This window comes from Jatropha curcas, unplaced genomic scaffold, assembly GCF_041381405.1.
Source record: "Jatropha curcas cultivar XTBG-Jc1 unplaced genomic scaffold, XTBG_Jcur_1.0 HiC_scaffold_683_pilon, whole genome shotgun sequence".
Taxonomy (NCBI): Eukaryota; Viridiplantae; Streptophyta; class Magnoliopsida; order Malpighiales; family Euphorbiaceae; genus Jatropha; species Jatropha curcas.
In genome coordinates this window covers 27,986-43,486 of record NW_028322520.1, presented here as the reverse complement: position 1 = coordinate 43,486, position 15,501 = coordinate 27,986, and positions in this window count along the sequence as shown.

Here is a 15,501-nt window from a genome sequence, read left to right as displayed (position 1 = left end):
CTAAAAAAATTATAAAGTTAAATGTTTAAGAAAACTTAATTATTTTTTAAGCGAAAATATTTTTTTTAAAAAAATAATATCATACACCTAAATATTTTTTTATTCTTTGTTCCATTTTAAAAAATGAACGATATTTAAAGTTTACTTTGTTTGAAGAGCAATATTTCAAGTTTATTACTATATCTGCTCTGTAATACTTATCACGTTTGAAATTTCACATCTGTAAAGAAAATCATTAATTTTATTTAAGTTATAATAAATTATTGAAAATTTGACTATATTATCTTTAATTTAATCCTAATTCTCTAAGTAATAATTATTGGTCATATACAAAGATAAATATGAAAAAATATTTATTATTCAGTGAAACCACAAATGTGATAAATATTTTAGAACAAATTATTTTCTCAAATGTGACAAATGTAATACTATTTACTCTTATTTAATATATTTTTTAAATAAATATAAAAATCAAACTATTAATATTATCATCAATGAGAATCTTACTATAAATAAAATTAAAATATCAACATTTTTTATCAGTAAATTCAATTTATTTTATTAATATGTCAAGAAAAACTTAACTTATCCTGACAATTAATCCAAGCCAATAGGCTTTCTAATACACTAAAGTTAAGTTAAAAAAACCTGGAACAAATACATAATAATAGATCAAAAAACATAAATCATAGTGTTTTTTCCTGAGATAATAATAAAAGCAACTAGATCAACATCCGAATGGAAGAGCACAAAAACTATAAACTTAAAATCATGCCACAAAAGGTTCGACGGCATCATCACAAACAATCTGCAAATTAATTGCATTCTTTGTTTAGATGCTTAAAATGCATTTGAACCAAAGAAGATATTAAAGAATCAAGTTTATTAAAACGAACTCACCATTGCCAAAGTCATTTATTTATTTGAAGAAACCCACAAAATGACATTTTAGAGTCTAATTCAACAATTAAAGGTAGGATCACTACAAAAAACGCCATTTTGCGACCGACAAATCGGTCGCAAAATGGCAATATCGGTCGCTAATTTCATGTAGCGACCGATTTGCGACCGAATGTCGGTCGCAAAAATACTGGTCGCAAATAATTTTGCGACCGATGAGACAATCGGTCGCAAATTAGATACCGATAAAATCGGTCGCAAAATTGAATAATCGGTCGCAATTTTGGTCGTGGTTTAATTGGAAATTCAGTCGCAAATTTGGTCGCAGAATATCGGTCGCAATTTTTAAATCGGTCGCAAATCGGTCGCAAAATAAATTCAAATTTTATTTTGGTATCAAATCGGTCGCAAATCGGTCGCAAAAATGAAAAAAAAAAAAAAAATTAAATATTATTTGAAACCAAAATTTTTGCACCTGTGAAAGTTGACATAAATGCATATATATCACACACGCAATTCAAGAACAGTATAAAAATGTAATTTTATTGTCTGAACAAATTAAAATATGAAAATACAAATGAAAAAATAAAAGGTCCAAAATCAAATCTATATATGCTGCTGCTCATCTGCAGGATCCGATGTCGGATCTCCGATGTCGGATCGCGGGAGGAGTACCTGCTGGATGTGATGTAGCGCCAGGAGGGGTGACCAAGGTATCGTCTGCAGCATCGGGATCAGGAGCCGATAGTGGCTGCTGCTGAGACGTCGAAACATGTCGGTCTGTAGCAGGCGCAGGATCAGAGGAGAAGTACCAGCACGGTGCTCACCGGACAGCCGCATCACATGCGCTCTAAGCTCTGCAATCTGTCTCTGCTGATCAGCAAGCTGAGCCCGTATATCATCATCACAGTGCGAGTCAGTGTGCTCCGGCTGTCGTGCTGCGCTGGCTGTAGAAGCGTGAGCTGCTGAGCCAGTGTAAAACTGTGATGCCTGAGACCCGATGCCGTATACCTTCCTCTTCTTCTCGCCCCCTACAGCCTCGAGATAAAGCGCTACCTCGTCAATTCTTGACTCAGCTTCGGATTCATCGTTCTGAGAAGTAACAATACGCTCCCGAGCTGTAGTATAGTTCTCCTGAAAAAAAAATTAATTAATCAATGCAATTGCAAGCTTTATTATATTCAACTTTGTACATCTTCGCAATGATTAGAGGGTAAATGTAAATATTATTCATTGTTACTTACATTGACGCTCAGCGCACGTCTGTCGACAAAGGTATTACGATCGTGGTCCTTCGTGTGAGTGTATGTAAACACCTCCATCGGTGTGGGCTCACGACCTAATTCTTTAGCCTGTAATGAATTTTTATGCATGATATATTAATATATATAGTGTCCTTTCATTAACATCAGTTTCTTGTAAAGGGACTAGTTCACTTACTAATAATCGAGCTGTCTCTATAGCAGATATAGATCCGCCTGTGTGTCGCGAAGGTCCTGCTCCATCACCGCCAGTCTCACTGCGCCTGTTTTGTGCAAATATCTCCCGCTTTCTCTTGAATGCAGGATCCTCCCAAGCCTTTTGCCAGCTCTCCCATATCTCCTGAGACACGCACTGCTGCTTCTTACCGCTTCTTCTCATCCTATAGGTGAAGTCAGCGTATCGATCGGCGCATAGCTTCTCCTAGGCTACTTTCAGCATAGCTGTAATGGCCTCGTCCCATATGAAATGTTTCTGCAAAAAAATTAGATCACTTATAGCGTTTAAACACTAAGGATGTATCTTGAATTGTAAACATTGAATGATGATATAACTTAAACCAAAGAGTACCTGGAACTCCTCCCAATAAAAGTCTCTCGCCTCTTGTGGTACGGCATCCCATGTGTATCCTTCTTTATGCAGCTGCAGCTTGATTATCTTCAAAATTTGCCTCGCTGCTCGAGAAGATGGATATATGCTAAAAAAAAAAAACAAAAGTGAAATATAATTACACGAAAGCATCACAGTTATGAATAAGTACAAAATATAATTACAAAAATATGCCTGCAGAAAATTTGAATAAGTACTTACTGTCCCGCTACCAAACTGAGGGTGATACGTGGATTTGATGAAGCTGCAAAAGAAATGACAAATGTTATAAATTTTTTAGATAATTAATATATAATTAAAATGACAGTTATGACATTTATGATTACCTTGCACAGTAGGTGACTGTGCAGCTGGTGGAGTCTGTACTGGTCCAGAAGAGGAAGGAGCAGAAGAGGAAGGAGCAAAAGCTGTGATGGCGGTAGTACTGGATGCTGAGCAGAGGATGAAGCCCCAGATGTACCTGAAGAAGGATGTGATGGCGGCAGTACTGGTCATTGAGCAGATGACGAAGCCCCAGACGTACCTGACGAAGGACGAGGGATCGACCCTCCTCATCCATGGGCACTGCGTCCAGGGCCATGACCTCCACGCGAACCACTGCCGGACCCGTCAGAATCAAACGGTCTGCCTCCAGCCATCTGTACTGCAGATATCTGAACCTAGATAAAATGAATTTATACAATTATATGAATTGTAGAACATGTGGTAAATATGAGTAAAGAAAGTTAATACCATTGAAATTCTTCATTAACAATATTAATTACATATACATTTATCAATTTGTAACAGTAAAATTGCTCTAAGTCTTAAGTGTCTTGAATATCATCAGCTTCCTCCTCCTCTTCATCAGCTTCCTCTTCTTCATATTCGTCTTCTGAGGAACCCATGATGATTTGATCTTCTTCCTCTTCATCATCTGATGGTCCTATTTCAACATAAGATCGGCTTTCATCATCCAATCTATCTGTTAAATCTTCAACAACTAGCATCGGTTGCGTTTCAACCCTAACTTCTTGAAATGACTCCGATACTGCGAGTGAAGAAGATTGTTTCGTTTCAAGTGCATGAACAACTGATCTAGCCTTGATTTTACACACTGCCATCTAATCGCATCTATCTCGTTTAAACGATGGATATGGGACATAGTACACCTGTGCAGCTTGCATTGCCAAAACAAAAGGTTCATACTTTGTATATCTTCTTCTTTGATTAATATCAACCAGATTATACTTAGGATGAACCTTCGTGCCAATGTTTGGCGTAGGATCAAACCATTCACATTTGAATAAGATTGTGCACTTCATTGGTAGTCCTGGATATTCTAACTCCAAAACCTCAACCAATTTCCCATAAAAATCGTTTGACACGTCACTGTAGTTTGATCCCTTTATGCACACACCGCTGTTCATTGTCTTTCTGCTTCTCCCATAACCCTCAGTGTGAAACTTGTAACCATTTACAAAGTAGCCAGAGTAGGCATTAGCAACCGGTAATGGCCCCTTTGCCAGATCCGTAATAAATCTGTTATGAATATCGCTTTCCGAGCTTCGAGCCTATGGGAAATAGTAATGACATGAGTCAGATTTAATAAATGTACATTCCGTGTTGTGTACATTGAAAGTAACTTACATAATATTTGAACCATTCTGCAAATTCTGTGTCCAGCTTTGCATCAACTGCAGTATCAGTCAAATTGAGATTTGAAGCCGCAGAAGATTGATATATTTCCTATTTATCAACAAACCATATTAGCATAAGTACGATTTAACAACGGCCCACGTCAAGTTTTGAATGTTTACATTATTTATACTTACTGTAAATATGGTGTGATCTCTTCGCAATTCAATAAAATATAGGTTTGAGCCGCTTGTATCTCTGCATCAGTCAATCGTCTTTTTTTTTTATTTACCAATCGTACGCCCAGGGTAGGTGAAAATTTTTAGATTTCCTTCAAACTCAGATTGAACGCGATCTCCTCCGTCATCGTTACGTGGCACTCTCTGATGCTTGGTGAAAACATGTTGGTCAAAGTAGTGTGAACAGAATGTTGAAGCTTCTTCCACCAAATATGCATTGCAAATGGATCCCTCGACCTTTGCCTTATTGCGCACATTCTTTTTAATTTTCTGTAGGTGTCTGTGATTGTACAATGCCAATATGTAAGTATAAGTACAAAAAAATGATGTAATCATTAGAATGAGATGTTAGTGAATCACCTCTCAAATGGATACATCCATCGATATTGTACCGGTCCTGCTAAACGACATTCATAGGGCAAATGAAACGGCAGATGTTCCATAGAATCAAAGAAGCTGGGTGGAAAAATTCGCTCCAACTTGCACATCACTACTGGGATTTCTCGCGCTAATTGGTCCATATCATCGCATCGGATAACAGTCATCGTCAATTCCTTGAAAAAGAGACTCAGTTCTATCATTGCTTCCCAAATTTTTCCTGGTAATAATTCCCGGAATGCCACAGGGATCAATCTTTGCATGAAAACATGGCAGCATGGCTTTTCATGCCAAACAATCTGTACTTCCTCATGTCCACACATCTACCCATATTTGAACAGTAGCCATCTGAAAACCTTAATGATCGTAACCATTCGCACAATAATTGCTTTTGGGGTTTATCTAAACAATAACATGCCTTCGAAAACTTACCAGTAAGTACAGATTGCTCAAGTTCTGGTCGACGACAAATTTCCTTCATGTCTGCTCTCGCTTTTGCATTATCCTTGGTTTTCCCTTCAATGTTCATGACAGTGTTGAACAGATTTTCAAACACATTTTTTTCTATGTGCATGACATCAAGGTTATGACGAATAAGAAGTGAACTCCAGTATGGCAAATCCCAGAAGATGCTTCGCTTTTTCCACCCGCTATTCCTGCCAATTCTTGTATTTACCTCATCTGCACCTAACTCTGTAACTTTCATAAGCCCCAGATCTTCAATTTCTTGTAATATTTGTGCTCCAGACTTCACAGGTGGAGGGGGTTCAACAATAGTCGTGTTCTTTCTAAAGCATTGTCGATTTCTCCTCCAAGGGTGAGATTCTGGTAAGAATTTGCGATGACAATCAAACCAACATTGTTTACCTCCATTCTTTAGTGTAAATGCATTAGTGTTTTCCATGCAGTGAGGACAAGCCAATTTGCCAGCCGTACTCCACCCAGATAACATTCCAAAAGCTGGAAAATCACTGATGGTCCAAAGCAAAGCAGCTCGCATTATGAAATTCTGATTGGTCGAAACATCGAATGTTTCAACCCCATATTCCCATAAATAATTAAGTTCAGCAATCAAAGGCTGCAGAAACACATCAATTTTCTGTTTTGGATTAGTAGGCCCAGGAACAATAACACACAAAAACATATATTCATCTTTCATACACATTGACGGTGGTAGATTATACGGTGTCACAATGATAGGCCATGATGAATATTGCTGTCCTGATTGGCCAAACGGCTGAAACCCATCAGTACAAAGCCCCAATCTCACGTTTCTCATATTAGCAGCAAACACAGGATGAATGTTATCAAAATGTTTCCACGCTTCAGAGTCTGACGGATGAGTCATTATACCATCCTCATATTCATGCAAAGCATGCCATGTCATGTGTTCAGCTGTCGCCTTAGATGCATATAACCTTTGAAGGCGAGGAATAAGAGGGAAATAATACATCTTCTTGAAAGCCTTCTCTTTTTGTTCTCTACCAGTCCCTTGACCCCGCCGTTGATATCTTGGAAGATTACAAAACTTGCATTCTCTGAATTCCGAGTCAACACCCCAGAATATCATACAATTATTACGACAGCAATCAATCTTTTCTACCGGTAGTCCCAACCCCCGAACTAATTTTTTTGTCCGATAAAAATTATCAACCATTGAATGGCCTTCAGGCAACATTTCTTTTGCTAACTGCACAAAATCATCCTAACACCTTTCTAAAAAATGGTGCTCCACTTTCATGTGTAGTAATCGTGCAACAACAGACAGAACTGAATGATTCTTGCATCCAGGCCACAGTTCACTGTTAGCTGCACTTAGCATGTCAAACAATTGTTGTGCTGCTACGTTTGGCGATTCCTCCATATTATCCCATTCACATTGTACTCTACTCGCATCGATTACCATATCATTGCATTGATTACCATACAGAAATTGATAAGGCTGAACTTCTAAACTTACTGGAATGGAGTGGCCTGACCCACTGGCAACTCGAGCTTCACCATGATGTATCCATTCGTAATAATTTTCCACGAACCCATGTTTGCACAAATGAAGTTTCACTGTATCGATGTCTAAGAAGGCTCGATTTCGACACTTCTTGTGATTACATGGACACCTCAACTTATTACCATCCATAAAACTGGGATTACCAACTGCAAACTGTATAAACGCCTCCAATCCTTGCAGGAACTCTTGTCTTAATATCCCATTGACCTCGAACCTCCAGTACATCCAATCTCGATTATTTTGCATTTTTTTTTACCTAATTAACAATGTGTTTATAAAGGGTCGTGTCATGTAATTGCATTAGTCTAAACCATCCTTAAAACATGCACCTAATGTAATGTTCAATTTACAACACTTATAAGTTACTAAGGTTATTTCTATAATAAGGGTAACTATATATAAATGTAAAATCACTAAGTTCATTTATTGAATACAAAGACTACTGTAATAAAGGTAAGTGTACTATTCTACATATTGAATTTTTGGGAAAAAAATTCGGCAGCATTTCGGCACAACACAATCAAATCTCAAATAGAAAAACAAATCAATAAACACTTCTATATCATACCAACATTCTCCAAAGGCAATATGGCCACTACTAGGCCTCCAATCCAAACTCATCATTCATGTAAGTCAAAAACATATTTAAGAAAAATAATGACAATAATATAAAATAAAGAAAAACACAGCCAAAACTTCTCAAGAAAGAGTTGCCAATAATTAAGAACATGTAATAACCTAAACACACAAAAAATTATTTATATACATTCCAATTATTCATCAAAAAAAAAAAAAAATTGGAGCAATTAGTTTTTGTACTTGTTATTATTTTTGTTCAGTACTTTCACAGAGTTAGTTTTTATGCATCAACTACGTATACGCTGATCTTAAAATATTTACAATTAGTTTTTGTAGTTTGGAGCATATATTGAAAACTGAAAACTCTTAAGTACACATCGCATTTGCATATTTCTTTTATATTTCTTTTTCGATTAACTTGAATAAAATGTAAAATATTATATAATAAAAAGAAAATTGCTTTCATTTTCAATCCCATAATATTTATATTCTGTATATTTGAAATGACACTTGCTTTGAAACTTTGAAACTTTTCCGAAGTGGTTGCAGACTTTGAAATGGTCTACTAAAGTAGCTATCAAAGTTTGATTAAATTTTTTTAATAATTTAATTATTTCGGTTCAATTTTAAACTTTGATGAATTTGTGAAAGGTATTTTATAAGTTAAAAAAAATTAGATCACTTATTAGATTTGAGAAATTTTGATGGATAAAATGAGTTTATTTTTTTATACATTCAACAATTTTTTAGTAAATAAATGTTGAAATAAGAAAAACTACTAAATGTTAATTTCACATTTTTCATTAAAAGTCCTAACAAAAAATATATATAATAAATCAACCACAATATATTTAGAACCTTTAAAATATTATTTTTCTCTCCTAATAACAACTGTAAAAATCATTCTACTATATATTTATAATAGTTTTATATGTATTGATTACTAGATTTTATATTAATAAAATAGAACTTTAAAGCAAAAAGAAAATACAATTTTTAATGAATAAAATGTTTTTTTAGAAAAGATAAATAAAAATAGAGATTGAATAAGCAAAAAAATTTGGCGTTCTCACTAATCACATTCAATTTTGTTGCTAAATTTCATTATCATCCATCGGTAAAATTGCAGAAATTAATGTAATTTGAAAATTAAAATTTTTATCGCTCGATATCACTTGAATGTATCTCCAAATGTCGTTCTTCCTAAATATTAATAGCGCGTTCTATTTTATTCGATTCAATTTAGTCAAATTTGTATGATAAAATGATATTTATCTATTTGCTTGGATATTAAGGGTTATTAATTTTATATATAGCAACAATTTTTAAATTTTTTTCGTTTTTAAAATAAAAATATGTAATAATATATAATTACGGCTTTTTGTTGACTGAAACTCTCAATTTTTAATTTATTTAAGTTGCATATATATATGTTAAATTAAAACAAAAAAATAACAACAACAACATTAACAATAATACTAATAATAATAATAACAAGTACATTCACAATAATAATAATAATAACAACAACAACAGTAACAATAATACCAATAATAATAATAACAACAACAATAACAATAACAATAACAACAATAATAATAATAATAATAATAATAATAATAATAATAATAATAATAATAATAATAATAACAATCACAATAATAATAATAATAACATTAATAATAATAATATTAATAACAACAACAATAATACTAATAATAATAATACTAATCATAATAATAACAACAACAATAACAATAACAATAATACTAATAATAATAATAATAATAATAATAATAACAATCACAATAATAATAATAATAATAACATTAATAATAATATTAATAACAACAACAACAATAATAATAATAATAATAATACTAATAATAATAATAACAACAACAATAACAATAACAATAATACTAATAATAATAATAACAATCACAATAATAATAATAATAATAACATTAATAATAATATTAATAACAACAACAATAATACTAATAATAATAATAATAATAATAATAATAATAATAATAATAATAATAATAACAGTAGTAATAATAATAATAATAACAATAATAATAATAATAATAATAACAATCACAATAATAATAATAATAATAATATTAATAATATTAGTAATAATAACAACAATAATACAAATAATAATAATAATAATAATAATAATAATAATGATAATAATAATAATAATAATAATAATAATACCCTAAAAAAATTCTAATCGCAACTCTATATACAAAATCAACCATAACCTAATACAATAAAAACAAATAAAATCGAAAAAAAAAATTGGAAAAATTAATCACAAAATAAAACTAACCTCAGATTTTCGCAACAGGCTGACCGGAGTGCAAAGCGAGTGGGGCTGGCGGCGTCAGGCGGGCTGGAACGGTGTCAGGAGGGGCCGGAGTGGCGCTGCGGACGGAGGAGAGGAGAGGAGAAGGAGAAGAGAGAAAGAAGAAGAAAGAAAAAAGAGAGGGCCCGACGCTTAAAGCCCTAAATTTTGCGACCGACATATCGGTCGCAAATGTTATAACTATCGGTCGCAATTTTTAATGAGCTGACGTCGTTTGACTAGGCTCAAAATTTGCGACCGATTTGCGACTAAATATATCGGTCGCAAAAAATCGGTCGCAATGTAGTCTCCAATCGGTCTCAGAACTTTGGCCCATTTTTGACGCGCGAAATTTTGCGACAGAAGAACACTTAGTCGCACATCGGTCGCAAAATCGGTCGCAAATCCGTAGTACACAGGTCGCAAATCATTAACCATTCTCGCGGGAATTTTCAGCGCCAAATTTTGCGACCGATGGCTTATAAGTCGCAAAGCGGTCGCAAAATTGCGACTGAATTAAGTCGGTCGCAATTGTGCGTTTTTTTTTGTAGTGAAATTAGAGAGTTTTGTGGAGATAAATAATATTTTGAAGGAATTTAATTGGAGAATATTTGGAGAAAAGACCAAAACACCCTCCAATTTGGAGAAAAGACCAAAATACCCTTTAGTTGCTTTATATGTCAACTCCTCAATTATTGAGCAACACTTTTTCTTTTCTTCTCCTCCATTTCCAACGCCAACTTCCTCTCTTCTTCTCTTCTTTGTTTTTTCTTCACTTCTACTCACTAAATCCACCAAATTCACACCATTAAACTTGATTTAATTAATTAATCTTTGAGATTAAAGCTTGAGAAGTAATTTTTGGTGAATTCTTTAAAGAAATTTGGAGATTCTCTACTTGAGCCAAAGGTTGGAGAAACCTCTACCATGGAGTTAAGGCAAGTTAGGGCTTAGAAAGCTTTCATTTAAGCTTGCTAAAGCTTATTTTTAAGGTTAGTGTTCATAAACACACTTACCTTACTCAAATTTTTGATTTTGTGCCTTTATGCAATCATATGTATATTTTGGGATTTTGTATGAAATGATTGATTTGTTGAATTTTGGTTGCAATAATATGCTCTTGGGTGATGTTTGATGAGTACTTATTATGTGGTAGACATTGCTACCTTGTACCTTTATTGTTCATGTTCTTTTCATGGTTGAAGAAAACTGAAGTTGGGAAAAACAGGTTATTGAGTGAGATTAAGGACCATTTTTCGATCCTTTCTAGTTTCCATTTATGTCTGAGTCCTTCATAAAAGTTGTAGGTCTCTCTCTTAGCTTTCCAACCCATCCTCTTGTGTCCAATTTGGAGATATATAGCTCAACTTATGGCTAAAACACCCAAACTGACTGTGTTATGACGGGCCACATGCATCACTGAATTGATTGCCCATTTTGACCACTATAATGGCAAGATTATGTTCTGAGTTCTTCATGAGAGTTGTTGCCCTGTGTCTTAAGACTTCTCTGGTTTTGGATTGAATTAATTTGAGTGTTTGGTTAAGGAGTAATTCAATAAACATTGGACTTGGTTCTGCTGAATCAGGTCTGGACTGTTGGTCTGTGTTCCTAGCTTTTGTTTGCTACCTTGTAGATTGATATGGGCTGTGATCCCTAAATAACATTTGTAGAATTTTGTCTTAGCTTTCTAATGAATCTGATTTCGCTCCATTTGGAGACCTATAACTCAAGTTATGTCTTAAAAACCCTGCAAAGGTCAAGGTTATTTTAATGCTGGAAATTTCCTATGTCTTAAATCATAGGTTTATGTGGATAAGGGTATGTATGAAGCATGTGTGATGAAGTTCTCTTGATTATTTGTATATTTTAGGATTTATTTGACAAAACTAAGACAAGTTTGACTAGTGTTATTATGGATATGTTTAAATGGATATAAATGGGAAAAATTGTTGGAAATTTCGGGAAAGAGTGTGGAATTGGCTTAGATAATGCATGATGAGGGTTGAAATGAATACTTTGGTGCATAAGAGTTATGTTAGCATGCTTGATTGGAGAAGGAAATTCCTCCCCTTGGTTTTCATTAAGAGGTCAAACCACCTTAGGGTAATAATGCTTACTTAATTGTTTTCTATATGTGAAATATGTATGAATATTTTGATAACTTTCATATGTTTAGAGTTTTAAAAAAAATGGGTATTTAAGGTGTATGTGCTTTCATATGTTTAGAGTTTTAAAAATGGGTATTAAGGACTTTATATATATATATAATGAATGCATTTAATTGATGATCATTAAAATGCTATTGAGGGTTTCTATAGTTATGAAGGTATAGAAGTGTTGTTGTGTTGCTATGGTGATTACTGGAATTTGCTGGGGGTTTAGAGTTTATAATTGGGAGTGTTTTGTATTCACATGTTGGCGAGCTCAGTTTTTAAAGGGAAACTCTTGCAGTTTTGCTGTAAGATTTTTCCTAAATTATTTTCATAAGTTATATATATATATTTCAAAAACAAATTGAAAAAAATTATTCGCTAAACTTGTCAATACTTAATCACTTCTAATTCATAATATGATTTTATGATTTATATGTTATGTTAGGACGGTGTCTCCGGCACCGAATGTGGCATCCGCCGTCGGGTCTCTTGGGGCTGGGCGGCGGCTGTTACAGCTTGTGTCTTTTTTAACTGCGAGAGTACCGGGTCTTCCTTTGGCTCATCTGCCCTCTAGTAGGGCTTATTTTGGACTTTGTCCAGTACTAATGGCTCATACTGTCTCCCGCTCCTGGTTATTGCATCGACCTCTTCAGATAAGTCATTCAGGTTCAGGACACAGATGTCATTCATTTCTAGGAATAGTTCGAAAGGATCGATCAATTCCTAGTCAGCAACAATAGCATTTACCCCGTGATTTGGTAAGGGATTAGTGCTAATGTTTGGCTTACTCCTGGAATAATTGAACCGTTGTCCACGAGGTCTTGGATGCGGTTCTTAAGTGTCCAGCACGCTTCAATCTTGTGCCTGTTACCCTGATGATACTCACAGTATTCGTCAGCTCTGTAGTTCCTTGGTAATGGGTTGGGTGGCGGCCTTGCTTCCAAAGGCTTGATGTAGTTTGCCTTGACAGCCTCTCGGAATACCAAGAGGATTGGCATCCCGAGATCAGTATATGTCCTTCTCGACTGACTGCCATTTCTCATATTTCCCACACGTAAAGGATTCGTGGGGGTGATGCTTGCCACTTCGTGGACTTTGCTAGCTTGGCTAGGCTTCTTGTATTTTGAGGTTCCCGAGTCTTCTTTCAGTTGCCTCATTTGAATTAAATCCTCTACCTTTGTAGCAGTGGCAATGAGCGACTGGAACGTCGGTAGGTACTGAGTTTGTAGTTGTTATTGGTAGACAGGCAGCAGGTTCTTTATAATTATGTGCACCTATTCTTGCTCAGAAGGTCGGTTGATCATTTGGGCGGCCTTGGCCCTTCACCTCGTAAGGAACGAGGAAAAGGGTTCATTGCTTTTCTGTTTGGTGGTCTCCAACTCCCTCCGAGTAACGTCCACCTCTATGTTATAATGATATTGCGTATTAAACGCATTGCAGATGTCTTCCCAGGTCTTCATTTTAGACCGATCCAGGCTGACAAACCACCTCAAAGCAGCACCGGTGAGTGATTGTTGAAACAATTGAGCAAGGAGCTCGCTGTTCAGTCCGAACAGGTTTAGGGCACCCACATACATTTTCAGGTGCGTTTTGGGACAAGTGGTTCTGTCAAACTCGTCCATGTTGGGCATTTTAAACTTTGTTGGCAGTCTTGCTTCGGGGAACGAGGACAAGGAGTCCATGTCCACCACTTCCTTGTGTGTCTTAAGGGCAGTAATAGACCTTTCCAACAATTCCAGTTTTTCTCTCATTTTCTGAGCTTCCAGCTCAGAAACAGTTCTGGAGGGCATGTCATCCAGGTTAAGGGCAGGGTTTGTCGGTTCAGCAGCAGGTCCCTGATTGGAGGTAGCAGGTCCACTTCCCCCAGCGGAAGCCCCATTTCCATGACCAATACCTAGCTCAGCTATTAGGGCTGTTCTCTGGGCAGCTAATGCCTCATTCATTCTAGCCTCCATTCTGGCTTCCAGTTGTTCCATGAGATTTTGGATGTCAGCAAGTGATGCCATTTGGATTGCAGGTGAAGTTGGTGAAGCTGGTGAGGTTGGTGAAGCTGGTGAGGTTGGTGATAGCACTGTAGGTGTGACTGGAACTTGGATAGGCACTCGAACAGTGGGTACCTGTAAGTATAAGGGTAATTGGATTAGGGTATAGTGGTTCGTGAATCAGGGTAGCTGATGTGAGGTAGATCGACTCTTTGTCCAACTGTGCATGACTAAAAAGAATATTTTGTGTTCTTTTTAATGTTCTTAATGTTTATGAGCTGATATGTCATGAATGCGCACAACATCACGTCATAATTCGTCTTAATGATATGATTCACATCATTGGGTGCATACAGCCCTAAAGGATAGGTTCTATAGGCTATGACACAAATAGAGCATTGGCTTATTAAGGGACCCTTGAACCTTGAGCATGGATATACCTAACCACATGTGAAACAAGGAGTTTCGCGTGGGTCCGACAGTACGCATACTCATGGGCCACCCCCAAAAGGATTAGGGATGGTTTGCGGTAACAGGGAGGACGCTTTGGCTGTCCGTCGACATAATCAAGGAGACCTGCCGATCAGCGCTACTTGCTACCCAGACTCAGAAGTTTGAACAGAGAGAGAAGAAATTCATTTGAAATTCGTTTTTTATGCAATGGAGAAAAAGATTCTCAATTCGTGCAAATAAATCAACAAATTTAAATGATTTAAAGTAAATTTCAATTAGGTCCAAATTCTCCTTATTAAGCATTCTTAAAGAAAGAATACTTAATCTTTGTTGGGGTACCCTGCAAAACAAAGCATAGTAAAATAATACCCTGAAAAAGGGCTGGTTAGTTTACACAACAATCGTAGTCCACTTTATGCAATATGATTACATCACTCCCCAGTGAAGTCGCCAAGCTGTGAACCCCTCCCCCAAAAATAGGCATATAATGAATATGACTAAGGGCAGAAATGCACGTGAATGTGTGAGTCGCCACCTTGTTTAATTATTTTAGGGTAAACTAGGAAAAAACCCTATGTTGACTCCAATTTTAATCAACCTACTTACTAGATTAATTATCCCAATGTTTAAGGCATAGTTTGCGAACCCGAGGTGGATCCCGAGACCATGTCATGTTGATGAACTAACCAATGAATGAATGCTTTGCAAGGTAAATGATGTAATTGGACCAATGAAATGTTTAAATGATTTCGACTTGCCGCTCGGGGTTAAATCCCAAACGTGCCTACGTACTTCCGTTTGAATGGAAGATCAAAGTCGACGTAGTTCGATAGGCCTTTTTAAAAGGGCTTTGAATGGGTATGCTTAATGCATGAGTGTCTGTATGCTTTGTGCATTTTGTTTAGGCATTTTGCCAAAGAATTGATTGATTTGATTAGGCGTTTGTTGCCAAAAGTGTTGA